Raw genomic sequence first — 19995 nt, 5'->3', positions numbered from 1 at the left:
TGTGGGCCAGACCTGCTGGGGATGGGTTTGCAAAGACACCTAACCTTCAGGAGTTTATAGGCTGGCAAGGGCCAGGTCCTAGGAAGATTTCTCCCCCTTTCTGACCTTCTTGATCATCTGTGTCCCAGCTTCCTTGTTACGCTTGTCTTTTCTATAATAGTTTCTCAGATTATAAACCAAATCTCTGGAGTGGAAAGCCAGTGGGGATTCCCAAGGGGCAGTGGACGTTGCTTCCTAAATGTTCTCTCATGTGGGAGCCTATTGGGCTCAGGGTCTGTGTAAGGCCAGGGGCCACTTGGGCATGCTGCCAAGAGCAGACCCCTTGGAAAAGGAGCCGGGAGTGACACAGTATCATGCTGCTCTTGGACCTTCACCGTAGGTAAGCCCCTTCTGGCTCCTCCTCCCTGTATTCCCTACTTTTGTGCTGGAAGCTTGGAGGTCAGGTGAACATTTCCCCAAGTTTGTTTGGAATGTGGAATGGGTGTTTCTCAATACAGCCTTTTGTAGTTAAATATATTTGGGAACCGGTGGACTAAACAAAGGTCAGTGGCTATCCTTGCCACTGTGTGGTAGGTCTGTAAGCCAGGGATGAGGCTTTAGCGTTAGCTGGGTTTATGGGAAAGAAGGGCACCAGCCATTGCTGAGCATGGGCTGCCTGAAAGGAGGTTGGTATTTCTCTCGTACTTAACTTCTAGGATTGTGTTCTCATCACCAGACCACTTTGTTCTGCTAATAAATGCCATTCCCATCTTTTCAAGCTGCAGGAAATGTACAAGCTTTAAAGAAATAAGTTTAAGCATCAGAAATTGGAAGAGCGGAGAGCAAATCTGTGGACTTGGAAAAGACCTGTTGGTTGTATGGCCCGTGGGTATCTGGAGGGTTGCAGCGTGGAAAGCTGTTACTTGATAGTTGTTGGACCTTAGGGAAGTTACTCAGTCTTTCTGTTCCTCAGTTTTCTCATTTCTAAAATGGGGATAATGCTAGTATTTGTCATAGAGAGTTGTTAGGATCATGAAACATCATGACAAATGTCAAGTGCCTTGCAGGATATCTGGCTATTTTCTTGGTGGTGGTAGCATCGTGCTTTTATTGTAGATGCACCTTCTGAATTAGCCTTCAGGCTTTACTGGTGAGATCTGTCGCTCGCCAACCTTGCTTTATTGGGCTTTATGATGACTCCTGTCTACTATATGTCGTTAGGGTCAGTAGATGGTTGGAAAGATCACTTTGACTATCGCTTTAATAGGTGAGTTTTGCATGGATTTGCCAGTGCAAGTCTCTCCCTCCCTTACCATCTCTCCACCCTCTGGTTCTCTCTAATCACTGGGCTAACAGAACAATCTTCAGCCTGTAAGACACACTTGTATCCTGTTTCCCCATAAATACAGACTCGAGAGAAATAATAGTAATATACTATGCAATTATTATGCTGGAGCCATTTGAACATTCAGCAGGGTCTTCCTTGCAAGTTTGAGTAAACAGAAGAACATAGCAATGACAGGAGCACGTAATTCTGACATGTCACATTTACACCGGTGGTGGGTCTTGTGTCTGCTAAGGCTGCACTCGTGTTCTGGGTTGGGACAGGGTTGGAAAAGCCAACAGCAGGAAAAGTCAGACAGGGCTGCATGCAGATTCCAGCTCCGCCACGTATTGACTTTACGGCACCGGGCAAGTTAATTTCCTGTTTCCTCACCTGTAAATTAGGAATAACAAGTACTTTTGGGGTTGCCGCAAAAGTCCAATGAGCGCCACATCCACCCCCACAGCATGTCGCCCGGCATATTTTGGGTACCTGATACACTCAACAACGATGTGTTATCCAGGAGCCACGCAATGTGTGGAGGAACAGCGGGGAGCATAGAAGGCATAATCCATGCTGTCATGAATTTCCCATTCCCTCTAAGGACACAGCATAGAAACAACTGGACAACGCATGGTGATAAGTGTATTGAAGCAGACAGACAAGTGAGGTTGGAGAAAGCCCCTCCAGAGAGCTGCCAGTTAGGCCGAGCACAAATGATGACCAGGAAGCAACTTGGGAAGAGCAGATCCAGCCTTGCGGCCGATGGGAACAGCTTCCACAAGGCTCTGAAGGGAGGAAACCCCGACTTGTCCTGGAAAGCAAAAGGATGCAGCATGACTGGAGCTTGGCAGTTGGGGTGGGGAGAGGATGGAGGGAAAGGCAGAGAGGGCCCCAATCGGGAAGGGCCTGGGCGACTACAGGAGCTTAGATTTATCCCAAGGGCAGTGGGTGGGGCTGCAGGGGAAAAGCACATGCCAGGCTTGCTTTTGGAGAAGGTCCCCTTTCTGTTGCACAGGGTTAGGGTTAGGGCAAGCGCTGAGCTAGGAGCACCTGTTGGCGGCTGTGGGGGGCCAGGTGTGAGGCGCTGGGATTGGGAGTGTTCGGGAAAGGATGCAACGGACAGATGTGAGGTCTGTCCTGGAGCATGAGCCAACAGGATGCAATAGGGGTACTGGGGGCGGTCGTAGAAAGAGGGATGGTGGTTTCTCACTGGGGGTGTTGGGAGGCAGATCTTTGGGGAGATGGGTTGGCGGATGGATGAAGAGTTATGGCTGTGTCCGCCTCCTTCCTTTGGGGATTCTCTGGTGATTCTGCATGAACGCTAGCAGGCACCAGGTGTGGGGAACTCCCTCTCCTCCACAGGGCCCGGGGCAGCTCTTCTGGCCAAGCCCCTGCTGAGGAGTCCTCCGCTAATGAGGTTCTGATGGCCACTTGACTTCGCCGTCATCATAGCACCACCCACCACAGGACAGAGCTGCTGGGGATGGGTTTGCAAAGATGCCTGCCCTCCAGGAGTTTATGCTCTGGCACTCTGCTTCTTAAATTTTGTAGCAGATGCACACGCAAGTTCTTTGGGCGCATGGAGGAGGGAGTAACCGTTTCTGGGGGCCTCACAGAGGGAGTAACATTTGATTCAGGTCTTGTTGCATGAGTAAGAGCTCACTTGAAGGAGAATGTTGAGAGGCTTTTCTGGATTGCGGGACCACAAATGCCAGGGAATGGAGGCTGGCAAGGGTGTGGAGAGGGCAGACTGAGAGCATCTCGGTGCCCAGGGCACAGGGTGTATTGCAGGGAGTGTGGGAAACAGTGGTGGTGGTGAGGAGGGCGATGAAGATGGTGACCTCAACAATGCTCATTCAGAGTTGAGGGGAGCTCAGCTGTATGCCAGAGACTAGTCCAGAGGGGCCAAAGGGATTAATGAACCCATTTAAGTCCCACAGAAGCCCTCAGTGGACACTTTGTATTCACATTTTACAGACACTGAAACAGAGGTGCAGAGAGGCTAGGTGCTGTGCACAATGCCTCAAGCTTGGAGGTGGTAGCGCTGGGATCTCTACCTAGGGAGTCCTGCTCTAAAGCAAGGACGACTGAGTCGCTGCTGATGGCTCAGTGGCTGAGTCTTGAGGAGGCAGACAGACTTGTGTGGATTTGGGGGGTACCGGCCACTGCTGTGGCGATGGAGTGGAGGGTGGCATGTGCCGTGGCCAAGCTGGGCATGGATGTGAACTGTCAGCTCCAGCACACACACATGTGCATGCCCCAGATGCCATCACACTGACGCGGTCGGAAGGCCGTGCTTCTGCCCCTTGCCCCCAAAGTCTCTGCCCAGGACTTGGCTTTTTGTAAATATTCTGAGTCTTCCAGAGCCCCTTAGGTGAGCCTCTTCCAAGCATACACAGGGAAACCTCACTGTCTTCCTACAGAGCCAAGCTTGGCCTGGTCAGGAGGCAAGGGGATGGGTCTGGGACCAGGACCCTCCAGCTCCCCAGGACCCTTCGAGTGAGAAAGACACACATGAGCTCACCACCCTTTACCTGGTCTTTCCTTGGAGATCATTTCTATCCTGACCCAGAGGTCAAAAGAGCTTACCCAGGCGAAGACTTGAGGACAGGATGGGTGGCTCTGGAGAAGGAGATGGATGTGGGCTGATACTGTTACCATTTTGGCCTCAAAACTTTGGAAGACCCTGAGATTTTTTGATAGATAACAATATTCTAGCATCTTCTAAGGCTGCATGTCTACCTGTCTCCCCACATGCAAAAGCACAGCATCTTTGCGCTGGAAACAAGGGTTTGAGAAAATGTGTAGTTCAACACTTTTCTCTTCCAGATGAGGAAGCTGAAGCCCAGAGTGATCAAGGGACGAGGCCAAGGTGACTGCCTCAGTTAGTGAGCGGCGCGCTGTGAAAGCCCAGTGCCCTGCACTTCCAATATGTGCATGTTTCTTTGGTCTCCTTATATCTCTCCGGCCCTGAAAAACCAGGGTACCCCAGGAACTCTCGGAGGAAACCCCAGGTGCCCTCAGATAGCCTCTGAGCCATTGTGTGCCCCTCCGACTCTAACTCAGCAGAGGGCGAGACTGTGCATCCTCAGATGGGATCACAGCTTGTGCTGGGGCTGGAACCTAGAGTGACCCCTGACCCCAGAACATGGTCAGCTGGTGCCATGTAGGCCAGCCCTGCTCAGGGGACACAGGTTGAGGACACACTTTTTCCTAGAACGAGGAATTTTCTCAGAGATGATCAAAAGCAGACCGCAACATGTTGCATAAAATCGCATGGTCCTACTCCACCACAGAGCACTTGCCAGGAGCTCCTGGGAGTGGAGATGAGGAAGACACTGCCCATCAGGCCATCCAGTCCCCCTCCCCGTTCAACACAGGAAAGGTGAAGCACAGAGAGGGAAGGAAGTTGCCCAGGTCACACGGCAAGGAGGGTACTATGGAAAGCCTCCTGTACTTTTGCCACCCTCGGCCCGCAGTGGAACACATCACACAGCACCTAGACATGGTCCAAATGCCATGCCTCTCCCAGAGGGTTCCCTACTCCCCACATAGACATCCATAACCACAAGTACCAGTACCACATCTGCGCCATAAAAAAGCATCTTTGCTAAGACAGGGAAGCATGAGAACATCATAAACTGTGCATATAAACACTGGTTTTCCTTTAAACAGACCTGGAGCTTTAAGAGACAATTAGGGATCCTGCTTTGTGTCTCTTTAGGGCTAACTTCCTTGCTAGTTTTCTTCTTTCTAACCTTTACTTGCAGGCTCCTTTTCTGTCAAAAGCCCTTCCAGAGGCCTGTGTTTGAGCTTCACATTCACCTCATTTTCCAGCGAGCGCTCGGACTGACGGCATCTAAATAACTCAGAAGGGCGAGTGTTGGTTTACTTTTCTCTGCTCCCATTAGGCAAAAATGTCTGTGCCTTTCTCTTTGGCTCTAACCTGGCAAGCACTTGCTTCTTTTTTTCCCTGGTGAGGATGTAAGCATCCCACAGGAAGCATCAGCCCCACTGCTCCGTCTCCCTGGCCAAGTGTCCCTTCTGTGGGTAAAGCCTGCTTCCATCTTCAGGTGGAGGGAGGGCCTGGGGGCCCGGCTCTTGGTGGTTGGATCAGTTGATCAGTTGAATGGCCTCCGTCTTTCCTCTCCCCACAGTGAAAGACATCCACATCTCTCTTTGTAGGAGATTTCCTTTTTCTTATATGAAAATACTTTGTCTCTTTCCAGCCCTACTCAGACGGGACATTAGCTGTCACCCTCTAAATCAAGGACACAAAAGGTGATTATTTCAACCCTTGGGATCTTGATTAAAATAGGGTGAAGCTGCCACCCGGAAAGGGGTGGTGATTTGGCTGTGTGAGGTGAAGGTATTGGATCCGAGCTCAGCACCTGAGCCATGAATTTTCCATTTCCTTAGGAATGAGAAGTGAAATTTGTTCCAAAAACAACTGATCCACTATGTTGAACACCGCGTAATGAGGCACCTGGCCAGACTGGCAGGGGGTTCCCATGTCCTGGCCTCTGGCTGGTGCTCCCCACTGCCTGGTGGATCCCGAGTGGAGCGGAGCCCGTCCTTCTCCATGGCTTGTGGTGCTGATCTTGAGGTTGGGCGTCTCTGAGGAACACTCTGAGCTTTCAGACCTCGCGGCGCACACATCTGTCACCACACGAGCCCCACCTCCGGGCACTTCATGGCATTGCTGTGCCTCGGCCCTGAGCAGTTAAATCAAGGGAAAGATCCACAGCTCCCTGTTGACCCCCTTCCCCAGCTGGCTCGCACCTTCACCCACAGCCAAGATGGAGAGAGACGCAGTGCAGACCTGCCTGCCTCTCCTGCCAGAACACGGGCTTGGCCTCTGCCATTTCTCCCAAGGACAGTCTTCCTCCAGCTCTATGTTTCGCCTCTCGTTTTGAGGAGATGCCGTTAGGAATCTGCTTGACGTTTATTTCAAGTCCTGCTCCAGCTCCAAGCAGCTTCTTGTTAAACAATGCCTGAGACGATTACCCTGTTAAACTGAGTTTGCAGAACTTTTAATCCTTGCACCGCGCGCCTCTGGCTTGAGCCTGCATGCTGTTCTGAGGCCTGCACTGAGGTCGCCCTACCAACCAAGGGCGAGAGGGAGGGTTCTTGAAGCAGAAGAAAAAGGGAGAAAGGCAAACTCAGTGGGGTTCATGACAGTGAATGCAGATGAAGTAGCAACTGGGCACGTGTAAATGTTTGCATATGAAATGCTGGAAGGAGGGACATGAGTCCAGTCTTCCTCTGCCAGTGCGAGGGAGCAAGGTGGCTTCGTGGGGCGGCTCTGAGGGCGGTAAGTTCAGAGCCTGAGCAGCTGCTGCAGGTGGATCATTGACTATTCTTATTCAGTAACTTCACTAATCACCTACTAGGTGGCTAGCACGGTTCCAAGAGCTGGGGACAGATACAGCAATGAGCAAAACAGAAAACCCTGCCCTCATGGAGCTTCTGCTTCATGGAGAGAGAGAGAGAGAGAGAGAGATGGGCAATAAACAAAGCAAGTGTTTTCACTACTATTAGAAAATGGAGTGCATGGAGAGCAAGCAAGCTGGAAGAGAAGGAAGGGAGGCCGAGCGGTGTGCAGTGAATAGCCATGTGCAGCTCCCTACTGGCCTTCAACAGGGAAACCAGGAAGGCACCACTGAGGTGAGGGTGGGGCCAGGATGTGCAGGAGGGGAGGTGGCCAGGCTGGAGGACAGTGTCCTGGGAAGGAGGAGTGGCCCGGACAAAGGCCTTGAGCAAAGGGAGAGCTCCTAGTGTCTGAGGGCAGCCAGGAGGGAGAGAGGAGGGGGATGTCTGTACTGGGAACCAGGAACTCCCCAGGAGGCCAGCGGGGTGCCCTCTGCTTCCACATCCCGGCCTGCCTGGGGTCTTGCCCAGGGAGCTGGTCTTCTGTGAGATTTCCCTTGCTTTCCTACATGGGGAATCCCGGAGTTAAGGAGCCCCTCTCACAAGTCAGCTGAGCTAGGACGCTGCGGGGGAGACTGCTCAGGTCTCCCCAATCTCATCTTCTCTGGGTCTCAGAAAAACACGAGGAGAAGGGCCTCCTGAAGCCCATTTCAGCTCTGGCCTAAGGAAGAGGAGTGTAGTGTAGGGAAGTCATGGTAAGATGTAGGCAGCAGCGGCCCTTCATTACTGACACGCGTATCAGAGGCTTTCAAGAACCCGAGACCTCGTGGGAGCCTCCAGCTGCAGGAAAGACCATAGCTAAATGATCTCCAGAAGATCTTTGCCATTCCTTACGAACCTGAGCAAGGAAGGCCCAGGAGTTGCACGAATACTGTCGTCTTGTTTCTGTCCCTCTCACGACTGGGGATGCACTACTCGGGAAGAGGCTCCAAAAGGGACACCTGGGGTGACCCCCTGTGAGCTGTCCCTCACCCTGCCTTGCCAAGACAGGTAAGCAATGTTACAGGCGGTGATTATGGTGGAGTCGGGGTTGGGGGCACTCTCTGAGCCTCACCTTTTTCATCTGGGAAGCTTACTCCCGTTGACCTGTTCGATTCTGGACCAGTCTGAGGTGTTTGGTGGGTCAGAGGAGTTCCAGGGGTCTGGAATGTGCCCAAGGGCCATCCCAAGGCAAGGTTTGGGCCTGGACCTGACCAAAGGAGAGTGAGTCCTGATGCAGCCCCGGCCTCTTGCACCCCTCCACCCCCGGCCGCCAGGCCCTGGCGCGAGTGCTGCTGGCTTCTGAAGCCTGTTATCTGCAACATAATCTTGGGGCCCCCAGCCCAGATCCTCCTCCCTCCGGCTGCTGCTGGGACCCCATCCTTTTCCTCACCCCCGACCTCACCAGCAGTCGCCAAGGACTTTGGGTCCTTCTCTGCTTATCAGGAACCTCCACAGCCTTCATGTCAGCTGGGAGAAAATCTGCCTCCCATGAACAGCACGTGAAGCCCCTAGTTGGGGCTGGAGGGGCCTGGCTTTGCACACCTGCTCTGCATTGACGGCTGCATGCACTGGGGCAGGTCCCTCCCCCTCACTGAGCCTCAGTGATGGTGTTTGTAAACCCTGGTGATCTCTTCGATCACAGAGGGGTGTTAGGAGGTGAAGTGATGACATTTGATCTTGGCGGGAAGGAAGCGTTCAACAGCCGTGGCTGAGGGGTGCACACAGCCTCTATCCTTACCAAGGCTTTGGCTGAGTCAAGTGCTTTCACCTGGCAGGCTGCGCCGCCCAGGGCACTCGCGGCTGAAAAGCTCACTAAGGGGCAGGGTAACGGTTAACCTCTGTGAGCTTCATTGTCGCCTTATAAATTGGAAATCATCGTATTTGCCTAATCTCCCACAGAGGATGCTGTGGGACCCTAGCCAGGCTCTGGGAGTACAGAGATGAGCAAGGCCAACGGGCCTCTGTCGTCCTGGGGCTTACATTTTAGTGGAGGCAGGCAATGAACAAGTATATGAACAATGTAATTTCAATATATTTTGAGTATAAATACAGAGACTATACACACACACACACACAGTGGCATACATACATACCCTCTCTCTGTATAGATATATATGTATATATAGATAGATAGATATACTCTATATAGATATATATTCTTTCTCTATATATATACTCACCCTTTCTCTCTATATATATACACAGACACACACACCCTCTTTCTCTCCTATCTCTCTGTCTGCATATATGTATATACACTCATCCTCTCTCTATAGTATACTCACTTTCTGTCTATAGACATATACTCTATATATACTCACTATATATATGTAAACACACCCTCTTTCTCTGTGTGTATATATATATATATATATATATATACATATACCCTCTCTATGTATATGTATACTTACCCTCTCTTTATATATATGTATACATACCCTGTCTCTCTTTATCTATATATATATATGTACATACACACCCTCTCTATATATACTCACCCTCTCTCATATGCATATGTATATACACTCATCCTCTCTACATAGGTATACTCACCCTCTCTCTATAGATATATACTCTCCTTTCTCTCTCTCTCTCTCTCCATATGTATATATATATACACATACAGACACACACACCCTCTTTTTCTTTTTATATTATAGGCACCGCCTCTTTCTCTATATGTGTATATATACACACATGTATATATACATACATATACACTTTTTCTCTTTATATATACTCACCTTCTCTATATATATGTATACATACACACCCTCTCTCTCTTTGTGTATGTGTATACACACACACACACATATATATACTCACCTATCTTCCCTCTCATATATAGATATATATGCTCACCCTCTATGTATATGTATACTCAACCTCTCTCTATATATACTCACCCTCTCTATATATACACATCCTGTCTTTCTTTATATATGTATATGCTCACCCTCTATATATGTATACACACACACCCTCTCTCTCTTTCTGTGTGTGTATACACACACACACACACACACACACACATATATACTCACCTATCCTCCCTCTCATATATAGATATATATGCTCACCCTCTATGTATATGTATACTCAACCTCTCTCTATACGCACACACACACCCTCCCTCTCTACATATACACATACTCACCCTCTCTATATATACATACACTCTCTCTATACACACCTCTCTCTCTTTTTTTTTGTTTTTGTTTTTTTGTTTGTTTGTTTGTTTGTTTTTGAGACGGAGTCTTCTTTGGTCACCCAGGCTAAAGTGCAGTGGCACAGTCTCGGTTGAGAACCATTGCCTTGCTGTTAAATGGGTGACTGTGGTTGTTGTAGACTGAACATGGCCCCACAAGATGTCTACCTCCTAACCCCCATAAACTATAAATGTTATTTTATATGCAAAAGGGACTTTGCAGATGTAATTAAGATTTTTGAGAAGGGAAGAATATTCTGGATTATCCAGTTGGACTCAATATAATGACAGGAATCTTCATAAGAAGGAGCCAGAAGATCAGAGAGGAAGAAAGCAGTGTGACAAGGGAGCCAAAAGAGAGACTGGAGGATGCTATGCTGCAGGTTTTGAAGATGGAGGAAGGGGCCATGAGCCAAGGAATGCAGGCAGGTCTAGAAGCTGGAAAAGCAAGGAAAGATTGCCCCCCAGAACCTCCAGGGGGAGCACAGCCCTGCTCATAGCTCAGTATTGAACCAGTGAAATTCATTACAGATTCTGACCTCTAGAATTATATGCTAATAACATTTGTATTCTCGCCTATTAAGTTTGTAGTAATTTGTTACAGAAGCCTTAGGACACTATCACAGTGGGGAAAGTTGATTTTACTGAGCAATTAAAGGAGCTGTGCCCTGCTGGCCTCAGATAATCCAGGGAGGATAGCAGAGAAAGGAGGTTCTGTTCACAGCATCCTGTGGTCAGGGCATCAAGAGTGTCACCACCTGGATTTCACATTTGTGGCATTGATTGGGAAAATGTGGCTGTGTATTCATCATCTAAGAAATCATTTGTTGGGTGTTCTCTCTGTGCCTGGCATGGAGGTCACAGGAATGGATAAGACAGTGCTTCTGTCCTTGAGAATAAATGTGAGCGCTGTCCTCAGGGAAGTCACAGTTAAGGAAAGGAGAGAGGGAGAGTGCACGGAAAGTGTGACTATGAAATAGTGTCTATGACCAAGCATGATGGCTCACACCTGTAATCCCAGCATTTTGGGAGACTAAGACTTGAGGCCAGGACTTCAAACCCAGCCTAGACAACACAGCAAGACCCCCGCTATCTACACACACACACACACACACACACACACACACACACAAAGCCAGTGTGGTGGCACATACCCATAGTCACAGCTACTCAGGAGGCTGAGGTGGGAGGATTGCTTGAGTCCAGGAGTTCATGGTTACAGTGAGCCATTATCACACCACTGTATTCCAGTCTGGGTGACAGAAGAAGACTCTGTCTTTAAAAAATAATAGTAAAGTAAAATAAAATTAAAAACTGGCCATGGAGAAGAAATGCGTAGTGTGCTGTTGAGAGCATGGAGGGGAGAATCTATGTATCTTAGGGACTCAGAGGAGGGCCCCAGCAGGAGGCGATGCCTGGGCTGAGCTTGGAGGATGAGCAGGAGAAGATGGCCAAGCAAAGATCAGGCAAATCATTCTACGAAGAGGGAATGACATGAGCAAGAACAAACATGGCATCTGTATGTGATCTGTGCCTCTCTCTTAGCACCCACCTGTATATGTACGCTGCTCTGTGCTAGGCACTGAGCTAAGCCCTTTCGTGGCCACTTGCCCTTTCATCCTCACACCACCCTCATGAGAGGTACTCAATTATTATTGCCTTTCTGCAGATGAGGAAATGGGGATGGTATCCAGCCTCATGTGGCAGGAAGGAGGGTGGCATCTAGCCTGGCTCTGGAGCACATCCTCAGAACCACTTTGTCCTCATGTCTCGGCAAGCCAATTACTGTGACTAAATCTTGACCATGGGACCAGGAGCCTGACCCAGACACAGAAGCCCTGGGCCCCATGAATGGGAGCTTGGATTTGAGCCTGCTGGGAAGGGCTTTCAGCTTTGTAACTCCCCGGCATTTGGAGCCTTGGACATCAAAGTCATCTTGGGTGTATCGGGTGTGAATCCCGTCTCCAAGAGCTTGCTAATTTTATGTTTCAAAATACAGGCTTTATTATTATTTAGGTCTGATAGAACCAACAGATCAAGGCAGCCGCCATGGAAAAGATAGTTTAATATACTCACAGATCTCAAGAGGAGGGTTACACGGCACGGCACAGTGCAGGGGGCACACAGAGAAGCACCCAAGGGAGTCAGGAGACAGAGGGGGAGAGGGGACAGCTATGAGCAAAGGCTCCTGCTGTGCTCTCCACAGGAAGGAGCAGGTAAGGCCAGGAGGCCGGCTTTGGATGGCTAGTCTGATTCATTGCTACAGCCCTGGGGCCTCAGGGTTGTCTGTAGTTGTCTGGTACCTGGCCCTGGGGAGATGAGGATAGTTGGATAGTGACCCAGAGAGTGGGAGCCCATAAATGAGGTGGTTGGGAGTTGGGGGTCTGGATGAGTTGGTCTGCATGTAAAAGGCATGCTCACAGAGAGCTTTTTTAGGTTCACTAAGAATTGGCTAACCCTGGGTGGGGCATTTCCTCCAGGGTCAGCCAGCCTCTCCTCCCTCAGATGTGAAAGCCTCAGAATAAAAAGACTTACTTAATACAGTAACCTTAGGCCAATTTTTCTACCTGTCTGAGCCTCAATTCCTTCCTCTGTAAAATAGGGACAATGACAGGCATTCTCATAAGATTACTGTTCTATTAGATTAAATGAAATAAGGTTTGCAGAGTCTGGCATAATGTCTGATGCACTGAAACACTCAGTAAATCGACTTCCTTTTCTTACTTGTCTTTAAGCCCAAAGTTTTCTTCCTAAGTGACAAAGGCATACATGACTGCTCCCAGGGACCTTCGTTTCCCCCATGTGGAGAGCACTGTGGGAGGTCAGGGCGGCTAGGGAGGGGGTCATGATCCCTTCCCTTGTTTGCCTGCTTAAGAATCCCCAAGATCCAAGATCGCACCACTGCACTCCAGCCTGGGTGACAGAGTGAGACTCTGCCTCAAAAAAAAAAAAAAAAAAAAAAAAAAAAAAAAAAAAAAAATCCAAGAATAGCTGTGGACTCCTTCATGACAAAAATACCCACACAATGTTGCATGTAATTCCAGAGGGACCAGACCAAATCCCTGCACTGCCCTTGAGGAGCTAACATTCACCGTGGAACATAGTAAAACTAAAAATCTGAAAGTAATAAGTAAGAGAAAAAGGTTGATCAAGGTGGTGCAAAATGCTATGGTGAAAAAAAAAGCAAGAAGGCAGGAGGGAGTCTTGAGGGGAATCTTAGTCCATTTTCTGCTGCTATAATATCACAGACTGGGTAATTTATAAAGAATAGAAGCGTATTTGGCTCATGGTTTTGGAAGCTGAGAAGCTGAAGACTGAGGAGCTGCATCTGGTGAGAGCCTCCTTGCTGTGTCTTAACATAGCAAGAGTTGCGGGGAGTGGGGAGAGACAGAGCTCGGGCCAAACTACTTTTCTGTTTGAGACAGAATATTGCTGTGTTGCCCAGGCTGGAATACAGTGGCGCAATCTCAGCTCACTGCAACCTCCACCTCCCCAGTTCAAACAGTTCTCCTGCCTCAGCCTCCCAAGTAGCTGGGACTACAGGTGCGTGCCACCATGCCCAGCTAATTGTTTTTGTATTTTTAGTAGAGATGGGGTTTTGCCATGTTGGCCAGGCTAGTCTTGAACTCCTGACCTCAAGCGAACCACCTACCTCAAGCCTCCCAAAGTGCTGAGATTATAGGCGTGATCCACCTTGCCCAGCCCAAACTACTTTTCTAAAGTCAGGAACCCACTCCCCGGATAACTAACCCACTTCTGTGTTAACTGCACCAATCCATTCAAGAGGCAGGGCCCCCATGGCCTAATCACCTCTTGAAGGCCCCACCTCTTAACTCACTGCTGCAATGGTGATTAAGTTCCCAGCACATGAACTTTTGAGGGACACATTCAAACCATGGCAGGGAGTTGCAGTTTTAAGTGTGGTGATGGCGGGGGGCGGGGGGGGGGGCCTGGCTGAGAAGCTGATCATTGCATAAAGGTCTTGGTGGGAAGGTGACATTTGTGTGACAATGTAGGGATAGCGGGGGAAGAGCATTCCAGGCAGAGGAACTAGCAAGTGCAAATGTGGCTGGAGCATGTCCGAGGGGCCAGCAGGAGAGGTCCCCAGGGCGGGCAAAGGGGACTTGACAGACGCCTTGATGCTACAGGAAGAGCTTAGATTTGAACCTGTAGTAGGCAGAGATTCCTGGGAAGGGGGAGCAGGCTGGTTCCATGGGTGATTCCAGGACAGCCCTGCCGGCCCTTCTAAGGACTATGGCTTTTACCTGGGGTGACTTAGCACATCCATGAGAACAGGCTGGCTGTGCTGCACTTTAAAATACCTATACAGTTCTACTGGCCTCATTTTCGATTTACTTCATGCTTGTTGCCAGTGAGTCAAGGGTCCCTGTGGATCAGTCTCTTCCTGGAGCATGGGTGAGCATGTTCTTCTGCCTGGCAGGGCCACATGGTCCTTCTGTTTATGTGCCTGGCCACACCTCGGTCCAGCAGGGTGGCGTGTACATTCTTCCACACAAAAGGCATTGAAAATCAGTGAGCCCTGATGGTCTACCAGGCACAGGAAGCCACGTGGAGGGGCACCTTGTAGCTTAATCATGTTGGCTGCTGTAGGGTAGATAGAGTGCTGGGATGAGGGCAGATGCAGAGAGGCCAGTTAGGAGGCTATTCTAGCCACTCAGGCAAGAGAGATGGAACAGTGTGTCACCAGCTTTGCAGTGGCTTGAACACTCAGGCAGGGCCTCCCAGGGGTGGGTCCTCAGCTGTGTAGACCTACAAATTTGACTTTGTCAGTACTCACAGAGATAATCAGCGGGCTGACATGTGATAACCAAATTAATAAGAAACTGATGTATAAGCCTCAGTATTCATTCTTTAATTTTTGGTTGAGGATGGAGAGAGATCTTCCCAGTGATTCAAAAAATAATCTGAGTTTGGAATTCAGACAGGCCTGTGTTCGCATTTTAGTTCTAGAACTTCTTAACTGCTTGATGTGGAAAAGTTACTTAATTAGCCTGTGAAGGTCAGTCTCTGCACCTTGAAATCAGCCTACTGCTGTGGATAGCATGGTAGGGAAGAACAACTGAGTGAATTTATGTGCAGTGCTTAGCATAGAGTCTGGGTCAAGGTGGCTGTTCAATAGAGGAAAGTTATCACTGTTGAACTTACTAGAAATTAGCAGATGACATGATATGCATGAATTCAGAGGCCAAAAAAAGAGAGAGATTTCATAGAAACCATGGTAAGACCTCATGCTCTGTGACAAAAACTACCTCCGTAGTGGCCAGATTTAAATTCTTTCTCCCTTGGTCCATCTTGTTTATGGTAAAGAGCTTTTTGTCCAGCCAGGGTATGGTGTGATGGCTCAGATTTTGGCTTTCCTGAGATGGCCAAATCCTCCTCTCTCATGTTTACACCAGGCCACTTTGATCAGCTTTGGGTTTTTCCTGATCCCCTCAGCCACATGTATGTCCGTGCTGAGGGTTAGGGCCACAGATGTGGTTAATGTCTCTTCTCTTTGACCCTTCTTAAGGGTACATCTGGAGATGTCAGAGGTGCATTAAAGTGACCCTATGTGGAAATCTCACATCTGGATCTCACCCTCTTAAGTACAGAAATGTAATGAAAATGAGTATGTCAGCACTTATGAAAGACTGCTCAAAGCAACCCGTTAGACCTGAAATTATTTGCCATTGAAATGGCAAAAGTACAACTACTTTTGCACCAGCCTAATATTTCCTGTGTATATATTTTCAGCAAAAGTTTTAAAAGAAGATTGCTTTCTTTGTTGCTTTCTCATTAGCACTAAGGAATTTAATTCTGACTGATAGCCAGGTAGTGCCCTGCATGTGAAGACCACATTTAGACATACACCACTGAATGTGGAGTAGGGCCCTTTGGAGACAAGCCCTTCTAATTTGCATAGACACCCACCATGCTTTGCAAGAAGGATGAGATCCTGACCAGTGGTATGCTGGTAAATGTTTAACAACCAGCATTTAGCAGGATTTGGTGGAGCTCTGATTTGTAGCATTTGCCAATTGCTGCGGTGTAAATACTCCCACCGTGATGATTTCAAGCCTGCAACATGACATCAGGCAGCCCACGGTTTAACAATTGGCCAGCTCCAGCACATGCAGATCCTGATTCTGCGGAGTGAAACGGTCTTGGGTTTCAGTATGAGCTCTCTTGCTTACTAGCTGTGTGGCCTTGAGCAGGTTATTTAACGGCTCTGAGCCTGGCTCACGGAAGGCATCAGGATCCTTGTTTCCTTCCGTCTTGGTTGCCCAAATAGGAAAGTACGTTTGTCATGTCACTCTCTTGCCGTGTCTCCTGGGTGGAGATGAGGATGGGAGACAGTGGATTACGCTTAGAGAGGCAGTGGACGCAGCTGCCTTATACTTTTCTGAGAACATTTCCAAGAAGAGACTGGACTTTTTTTAAATGTGGGAAGACAGAGGGAAGTTTGACAGATGGAAAGGGAAGAAGTGCTGTCTAAAAGGAACTCAGTTTGGGAGAAATACAAAATAGGAATTTGAAGAGCAGATGGTGGAGATCCCCCAAATGTTAGCTTCCCTGGGAGGGAGGCAGGGAGTGAGGGGCGGGGGCCAGGGTTGCAAGAGGAAGATGTTGGTCCTTGATGTGCAGACCAACAGATAACCAGCTAAGCCTGTGTCTTGTCTGGGGCACCTCTGGGGGCCCGGCCCACTGGGGTACAACGCCATAGAAGTTAGGTGAGCATGCAAGTGTCAGGATATGGCTGTGGCCACATCCACGTCTCTTCACTGCTGGTTCAGTTTCCTCATCTGTAATATGGGGATAAGAAACCTGGCAGGAAAAGGCCACCATAAAGAGCTCAAGAAATGGCAGAAAGAGAGCTGGGGGACAGCTAAGGGTGGGGTGTGAAGAAGGACAGAGCAGATCCCATTCCCAACTGTCACACAGAGGCAGGACGAGAGGCACAGAAGCAGTCCTCTGCATGCTGCGCGATCTGAGCAACAGCTCTCCACCGGGCCTGAGTTGGGAGGAAAGCGAGTGGCAGGAGGGTGAGGAGAGCAAGTGGCTACCTTCTGGAAGCTTGAAGAAGATGCGATAAGAAGAGGAAGGACAGCTTCAGGAGAGGATGCAGGGCCCAGGGCCTGTGCTGTGTAAATGTGAGAACGTTGACCCTGGCTACCCACTGATGGGAACGAGCTGGGAAGAAGGAGCTGGGGAGAAAGAGGCAGGAAGCTGGGATCTAGGGGCGCTGCACACAGCTCGCTCTTCCCACTCCTGTCCTGCTCCCCATGCTTAGGTCCCTCTTCATCAAGTGTGTTTCTAACATGTGAGTTGATGGGGCTGAGCTGATGCTCTAGGCAGATGGCTGGGCCTGTACCTCCCATTCTGCAAAACACAGGGGCAGTTGGTGACTGTTTCTAGGCACTCCTGTGGCTTTCTGGAGCATGCCTTTCCCCACGTGCTGTGCTCTGCCTGCGGGGAGCTCTGGACGTTGTTTCCTCCTTCAGGTTCCCATCTTGGAGATGTGTCCGGCCTCCTGTAGGCTGGTGCCCTGCTGCAGCTCCACCCTGGCCCATCCTGGTCACAGCCTCCCTGCCTGGCCTGACCCCTTCCACGGCACCTCCTGGCTCTCTCACCTCATCTGCTCCCTCCAGGTTCTAGGATCTCATCCTTTGCAAGATGCCCTGTCACTGTGCTCCTTACTCGGTGGGGTGCCCACAGTCACAAGTTGTGCTTAGTGCCCCAACTGGCCATGACCCCTGGGCATTGAAACCATCAAACAGGACCTTCCCTGATGACTGCCCCTCTGGCTCTGTGCCATCAGTCATAAGGTGTGGCCATTCCGTTTCTGGAACCTGAGACCCCAGGGCTGGGGATCAGCGCTCAAAGGCCCTCTCTCCAAGCCTTTCCCAGGGGAGTTGCCCTTCCCCAGCCACAAGGGGCTCTGGCCCCATGACTTCCCAGCCAGCTGCACTGCACTAAGGTCAGCTCAGTAGGAATGCTGCCAGCCCTGCCTTCTGGTCTGCACCCAGGAAAGGGAGCTGTGAAGGTCACTGCTGAGAACTTGTCACAGTCAAACGTGAAGTGTATAACAATTTCCAGCCTGATCTTCAGAATGCAGAAAATGATGGAGCTGGAAGTGGAAGGGAACCATGGATGCTCCCAGGCCTGTCCAGGAATTTCACTGAGGGCCTCCACAGCCAGTTCCTGTGTGTTTGGCTCTTACCTAGGAGAATGCATTGACTTTTGAGTTGACTTCAGACAAGATGGAAATTTTCTAAGTGAGCCACTGCAGAGAAGGCTGAGGCAGGAGAATCACTTGAACCTGGTGGGTAGAGGTTGCTGTAAGTGGAGATTGTGCCACTGCACTCCAGCCTAGGTGACAGAGTGAGACCGTGTCTCAAAAAGAAGAAGAGGATAAAGAAAAAGAGGAAGAAGAAAAAGAAGAAGGAGGAGGAGGAGGAGGAGGAAGAGGAGGAGGAGGAGGAGGAAGAGGAGGAAAGAAACTCTGTCTCTACAAAAAAGTTAAAATATAAAAGGTAGCCAGGCTCGCTGGCCTGCGGTCCCAGCTATAAGAGATTGGAGGATCACTTGAGCACAGGCGGTTGAGGCTGCACTGAGCAATGATTACACCTCTGCCCTCCAGCGTGGGCAACAGAGTAAACCCTGTCTCAAAATTTAAAAAAAAAAAAAAATTGTGGCTGGGCATGGTGGCTCATGCGTAATCCCAGCTCTTTGGGAGGTCAAAGTGGGCAGATACTGAGGTCAGGAGATCGAGACTAGCCTGACCAACATGGCAAAACCTGGTCTCTACTAAAAATACAAAAATGAGCCAGATATGATGGCAGGTGCCTGTAATCCCAGCTACTCGAAAGGCTGAGGCAGGAGAACTGCTTGAATCCAGGAGGCAGAGGTTGCAGCGAGCCGAGATCATGCCACTGCACTCCAGCTGGGGTGACGGAGAGAGACTCCATCTCAAAAGAAAAATGTTATTGCACATCCTCTGCCCTCCAGAAATCCACAACTTACATCACATTACTCCTAAGGGGAGTTCTCTCTGCTGCAGCCTAACAGACAATGTGAGCACTAAAATGTTCACTGACCCAACACTGTGCACCACTGCAGGCACATGTGAGATGCCTTGTGTGTACCACAAGTGAGGCAGGACACAGGTCATGTTCAGAACTTTTTAGAGAAGCAAAAGAAAAGTTGCCTTGAGTGCTCTCTAGATGTTTTCCAGACAGATTTCCATGGAGAACTTGGGATCGCGTTGCCCCATTTGTTTCCAATCCCCATGGTTGTTATTTCTACAAAAGTGACACGTCTATTACAACAGTTAACGGGTTTTGTTATTGCCCCATACTGTTCTGCAAGCTAAGACTTTGAGCATTACTTGAGATGATGGAAGGAGGGGGCATTGTGAGACAGGCAAGGCAGAGCCGGTGCTTGGAGAGTGTTACATGCAGAGGACTTGGATTCTCCTTGGGGTTTGGAGAGTTGTGGGGACGGGGCAGGTTCCGGGGAGAGACAAGCAGAAGCCTGGCGGTCTGGGGAAGTTTAATTGGTCTTTTGATGAATGGGGCTTCTGGATCTGATCTTTGAGCTTAAGAGAGAAGATGAAGATGCCTGAGTAACTTTGATTTCAACCTGGAAGAACGTTGTGGGGGAATTGTGCTCCGTGGGAGCGTAGGGTTTTTGTAAGGAGTCATTGCCAGTGGGACAGCATTCAGGCCTCCTGTTGCATTTACTGACATTTAGTTGTGAAATTTTGCAAGAAAAGACCAACAAAGACCAACAAAAGAGGCCCCAGATGGACTGTGTGGAGCGTGGAGAGTTGGGGGCTGGTGATAGAATCTCGTTTGAGTGGAGATTGAATAATGACTGGCTGTTCATGGGTGGATTTGGAGAGGCTTCAGTAACAATGGATTGTTTTTCATTTGGTTTAGTTGCAAATATTAAGTAGTCAGAGTTGAATATGAAATTACTCCATGGCAATAGGAGTATGACTTGGGATTAGACACATTCAAACTCTCTGAATATTTGCCCATTGTGGTAGGAAATGCAGGGAATA

The 19995-nt window shown here is 49.3% G+C and overlaps 1 protein-coding gene across 1 annotated transcript in view; it reads left to right on the top strand.

Moving 5' to 3' along the window:
- The window catches only part of XKR6 (XK related 6), a 319850-nt gene that overhangs the window by 263025 nt on the left and 36830 nt on the right, over positions 1-19995 (top strand). The gene's annotated exons all lie outside the window — the stretch shown is intronic.

The sequence above is a fragment of the Saimiri boliviensis genome, chromosome 13, assembly GCF_048565385.1.
Source record: "Saimiri boliviensis isolate mSaiBol1 chromosome 13, mSaiBol1.pri, whole genome shotgun sequence".
NCBI classification, from domain to species: Eukaryota; Metazoa; Chordata; class Mammalia; order Primates; family Cebidae; genus Saimiri; species Saimiri boliviensis.
This window is presented reverse-complemented; position numbering and strand designations above follow the sequence as displayed.